The following is a 6,209-nucleotide window of genomic DNA, read 5'->3' on the forward strand; positions in this document are numbered from 1 at the left end:
CCACCATTGGTCCCGGTTGGTGGCTTGAACCGGGACCAGAGGCTCACCCTTTAGTCCCGGTTCATAACACAAACCGGGACTAAAGGGTTGGTCCTAGTTGCGGTCAGAGTTTAGTCCCACCTCGCCAACCGAAGGGCGCTCACGCCGGTTTATAAGCCCGTCCCTCTCTGCCTTGTTGAGCTCCTCTCAAAGTGAAAATAGATGCCCTTATACAGGGAATTTGACCTAAATTCAGAGTAAATTTATTTGAATTTCATAGAAATTTATTATGAATTTAGGTTGAATTTTCTCTATAGGCGCATCTATGTTCATTTTTTTGTAGTAAATAAAATAAATAAACCTTAATAAAATAAATAAAAATAAATAAACCTTAATAAAATAAACTATAGTAAATAAAATAAATAAACCTTAATAAAATAAATAAAAATAACAGCAGTAAAATAAATAAAAATAAAATAAATAAAGTAAAATACATAAGTAATTAGAAACAAAATGGAATAAAATAAATAAGTTTTTTGTTGTAAGTAGAAACAAAACAAAATAAATAAAGCAAAAGAGAAAACAAAAAACAGGGAAAAAATTATGCGACCTACTGGGCCACCACGGCCTGAATACGACTTGAAACCCACCCATGGGCCAGGATTCAGGCCCGCAGACGGCCCAGTAGGCCCCACAGGCAAAGAGAACGGTTAGGCCCAAAAGCCTGCAGTTGAGAGGAGCTCGAGAGGGTGGGCGCAGCAGCGCTTATAAACCACTCTCGAGCTCTCTCAACTAGCGAGGTGGGACTAAATTTTGGCCGCGACACGGGCACCACATGTCCTTTGGTCCCGGTTGGTGGCACCAACCGGGACTAAAGGTGGGCATTGGTCCCGGTTGGTGCCACGAACCGGGATCAATGCCCCCCTTTAGTCTCGATTGGTGCCACGAACCGGGACCAATGCCCCCCCTTTAGTCCCGGTTGGTGGCACCAACCGGGACCAATGAGGTGCTCTAGCTCACCTCCTATGCACATGAGGTGTTCGATGAAATGCCCGAGCCACAGTAGTTAAGCTTTCTCCTCTCGAAGCTCGACCTCAAAGCTCCATTTTCTTTGAGATTTGTACGGTTTAGCGGAATGCACGCAGATGAACCGGCAATGGATATACGGTGACAGACACACCTCCGAGTACATTAGGGCGTGCATGATTTTCTCGAAGTGGCTGAGGCAAACAAGCATAATGGTTTTATGTGTTGTCCATGCCCTACATGTGGGAATACGAAGTCTTACTCTGACCGGAAAATCCTTCACACCCACCTGCTTTACCAGGGTTTCATGCCACACTATAATGTTTGGACGAGGCACGGAGAAATAGGGGTTATGATGGAAGACAGCGAAGAACAAGAGGACGATGACAACTATGTGCCCCCTGAATACGGTGATGCTGCAACCGGGGAAGCTGCTGAAGATCAAGAGGAACCAGACGATGTGCCCAATGATGCTGCAACGGGGGAAGCTGCTGAAGATCAAGAGGAACCAGACGATGTGCCCAATGATGCTGCAACGGGGGAAGCTGCTGAAGATCAAGAGGAACCAGTGCCCGATGATGATGATCTCCGCCGGGTCATTGTCGATGCAAGGACGCAATGCGAAAGTCAAAAGGAGAAGCTGAAGTTCGATCGCATGTTAGAGGATCACAAAAAAGGGTTGTACCCCAATTGCGAAGATGGCAACACAAAGCTCGGTACCGTACTGGAATTGCTGCAGTGGAAGGCAGAGAATGCTGTGCCTGACAATGGATTTGAGAAGCTATTGAAAATATTGAAGAAGAAGCTTCCAAAGGATAACGAAATGCCCGACTGACAGTACATACGCAGCAAAGAAGGTCGTATGCCCTCTAGGATTGGAGGTGCAGAAGATACATGCATGCCCTAATGACTGCATCCTCTACCGCGGTGCGTACAAGGATCTGAATGCATGCCCGGTATGCGGTGCATTGCGGTATAAGATCAGACAAGATGACCCTGGTGATGTTGACGGCGAGCCCCCCAGGAAGAGGGTTCCTGCGAAGGTGATGTGGTATGCTCCTATAATACCACGGTTGAAACGTCTGTTCAGAAACGAAGAGCATGCCAAGTTGATGCGATGGCACAGTGAGGACCGTAAGAAAGACGGGAAGTTGAGAGCACCCGCTGACGGGTCGCAGTGGAGAAAAATCGAGAGAAAGTACTGGGCTGAGTTTGCAGCTGACCCAAGGAACGTATGGTTTGGTTTAAGCGCGGATGGCATTAATTCTTTCGGGGAGCAGAGCAGCAATCACAGCACCTGGCCCGTGACTCTATGTATGTATAACCTTCCTCCTTGGATGTGCATGAAGCGGAAGTTCATTATGATGCCAGTTCTCATCCAAGGCCCTAAGCAACCCGGCAACGACATTGATGTGTACCTAAGGCCATTAGTTGAAGAACTTTTACAACTGTGGAATGGAAACGGTGTACGTACGTGGGATGAGCACAAACAGGAGGAATTTAACCTGCACGCGTTGCTGTTTTTAACCATCAACGATTGGCCCGCTCTCAGTAACCTTTCAGGACAGACAAACAAGGGATACCACGCATGCACGCACTGTTTAGATGACACTGAAAGTATATACCTTGAAAAATGCAGGAAGAATGTGTACCTGGGCCATCGTCGATTTCTTCCGACCAACCATCAATGTCGAAAGAAAGGCAAGCATTTCAAAGGCGAGGCAGATCACCGGAAGAAGCCCGCCATGCTTACCGTGTTGGAAATATGCCCTAGAGGCAATAATAAATGGTTATTATTATATTTCTTTGTTCATGGTAATTGTCTATTGTTCATGCTATAATTGTATTGTCCGGAAATCGTAATACATGTGTGAATACATAGACCACAACGTGTCCCTAGTAAGCCTCTAGTTGACTAGCTCGTTGATCAACAGATAGTCATGGTTTCCTGACTATGGACATTGGATGTCATTGATAACGGGATCACATCATTAAGAGAATGATGTGATGGACAAGACCCAATCCTAAGCATAGCATAAAGATCGTGTAGTTTCGTTTGCTAGAGCTTTTCCAATGTCAAGTATCTTTTCCTTAGACCATGAGATCGTGCAGCTCCCGGATACCGTAGGAGTGCTTTGGGTGTGCCAAACGTCACAACGTAACTGGGTCACTATAAAGGTGCACTACGGGTATCTTCGAAAGTGTCTGTTGGGTTGGCACGGATCGAGACTGGGATTTGTCACTCCGTGTGACGGAGAGGTATCTCTGGGCCCACTCGGTAATGCATCATCATAGTGAGCTCTATGTGACTAAGGCGTTAGTCACGGGATCATGCATTGCGGTACGAGTAAAGAGACTTGCCGGTAACGAGATTGAACAAGGTATTGGGATACCGACGATCGAATCTCGGGCAAGTAACATACCGATTGACAAAGGGAATTGCATACGGGATTGATTGAATCCTCGACACCGTGGTTCATCCGATGAGATCATCGTGGAACATGTGGGAGCCAACATGGGTATCCAGATCCCGCTGTTGGTTATTGACCGGAGAGGCGTCTCGGTCATGTCTGCATGTCTCCCGAACCCGTAGGGTCTACGCACTTAAGGTTCGGTGACGCTAGGGTTGTAGAGATTTATGTATGCGGAAACCCGAAAGTTGTTCGGAGTCCCGGATGAGATCCCGTATGTCACGAGAGGTTCCGGAATGGTCCGGAGGTGAAGAATTATATATAGGAAGTCAAGTTTCGGCAACCGGGAATGTTTCGGGGGTTACCGGTGTTGTACCGGGACCGCCGGAAGGGTCCTGGGGGTCCACCGGGTGGGGGCACCTATCCCGGAGGGCCCCGTGGGCTGAAATGGGAAGGGAACCAGCCCCTAGTGGGCTGGGCGCCCCCCATGGGCCTTTCCCCATGCGCCTAGGGTTGGGAACCCTAGGGTGGGGGGGCTTCCCACTTGCCTTGGGGGGCAAGGCAACCCCTTCCCCCCTTTGGCCGCCGCCCCCCCCCCTTGAGATCCCATCTCCAGGGCCGGCGCCCCCCAGGGGGCCTATATAAAGGGGGGGAGGGAGGGCAGCAACCGACAGCCTTGGGCGCCTCCCTCCTCCCCTGCAACACCTCTCTCTCTCGTATAAGCTCGGCGAAGCCCTGCCAGTAGCCCGCTACATCCACCACCACGCTGTCGTGCTGCTGGATCTCCATCAACCTCTCCTTCCCCCTTGCTGGATCAAGAAGGAGGAGACGTCGCTGCACCGTACGTGTGTTGAACGCGGAGGTGCCGTCCGTTCGGCACTCGGTCATCGGTGATTTGGATCACGGCGAGTACGACTCCGTCATCCACGTTCATTGGAACGCTTCCGCTCGCGATCTACAAGGGTATGTAGATGCACTCCTTTCCCCTCGTTGCTAGTAGACTCCATAGATGCATCTTGGTGAGCGTAGGAAAATTTTAAAATTATGCTACGATTCCCAACAGTGGCATCATGAGCCAGGCCTATGCGTAGTTAATATGCACGAGTAGAACACAAAGCAGTTGTGGGCGTTGAGTTTGCCAATTCTTCTTGCCGCTACTAGTCGTTTCTTGTTTCGGCGGCATTGTAGGATGAAGTGGCCCGGACCGACCTTACACGTACGCTTACGTGAGACAGGTTCCACCGATTGACATGCACTAGTTGCATAAGGTGGCTAGCGGGTGTCTGTCTCTCCTACTTTAGTCGGAACGGATTCGATGAAAAGGGTCCTTATGAAGGGTAAATAGAAATTGGCAAATCACGTTGTGGTCATACGTAGGTAAGAAAACGTTCTTGCTAGAAACCTACAAACCACGTAAAAACTTGCAACAACAATTAGAGGACGTCTAACTTGTTTTTGCAGCAAGTGCTTTGTGATGTGATATGGCCAGAAGATGTGATGAATGATATATGTGATGTATGAGATTGATCATATTCTTGTAATAGGAATCACGACTTGCATGTCGATGAGTATGACAACCGGCAGGAGCCATAGGAGTTGTCTTTATTATTTTGCATGACCTGCGTGTCATTGAATAAACGCCATGTAAATTACTTTACTTTGTTGCTAAACGCGTTAGCCATAGAAGTAGAAGTAATCGTTGGCGTGACGACTTCATGAAGACACAATGATGGAGATCATGATGATGGAGATCATGGTGTCATGCCGGTGACGAAGATGATCATGGTGCCCCGAAGATGGAGATCAAAGGAGCATAATGATATTGGCCATATCATGTCACTATTTGATTGCATGTGATGTTTATCATGTTTTTGCATCTTATTTGCTTAGAACGACGGTAGTAAGTAAGATGATCCCTTATGATAATTTCAAGAAAAGTGTTCCCCCTAACTGTGCACCGTTGCGAAGGTTCGTTGTTTCGAAGCACCACGTGATGATCGGGTGTGATAGATTCTAACGTTCTAATACAATGGGTGTTGACGAGCCTAGCATGTACAAACATGGCCTCGGAACACACGCAATACACTTAGGTTGACTTGACGAGCCTAGCATGTACAGACATGGCCTCGGAACACGGAGGACCGAAAGGTCAAGCATGAGTCGTATAGAAGATACGATCAACATGGAGATGTTCACCGATCTTGACTAGTCCGTCTCACGTGATGATCGGACACGGCCTAGTTGAATTCGGATCATGTTTCACTTAGATGACTAGAGGGATGTCTATCTGAGTGGGAGTTCATTGAGTAATTTGATTAGATGAACTTAATTATCATCAACTTAGTCCAAAATCTTTACACTATGTCTTGTAGATCAAATGGCCAACGTTGTCCTCAATTTCAACGCGTTCCTAGAGAAAACCAAGCTGAAAGATGATGGCAGCAACTATACGGACTGGGTCCGGAACCTGAGGATCATCCTCATAGTAGCCAAGAAAGATTATGTCTTAGAAGCACCGCTAGGTGATGCACCAATCCCAGAAAACCAAGACGTTATGAACGCTTGGCAGCAGCGTGCTGATGATTACTCCCTCGTTCAGTGCGGCATGCTTTACAGCTTAGAACCGGGTCTCCAAAAGCGTTTTGAGAAACATGGAGCATATGAGATGTTCGAGGAGCTGAAATTGGTTTTCCAAGCTCATGCCCGGGTCGAGAGATATGATGTCTCCGACAAGTTCTTCAGTTGTAAAATGGAGGAGAATAGTTCTGTTAGTGAGCACATACTCAGAATGTC

The sequence above is a fragment of the Triticum aestivum genome, chromosome 3D, assembly GCF_018294505.1.
Source record: "Triticum aestivum cultivar Chinese Spring chromosome 3D, IWGSC CS RefSeq v2.1, whole genome shotgun sequence".
Taxonomy (NCBI): domain Eukaryota; kingdom Viridiplantae; phylum Streptophyta; class Magnoliopsida; order Poales; family Poaceae; genus Triticum; species Triticum aestivum.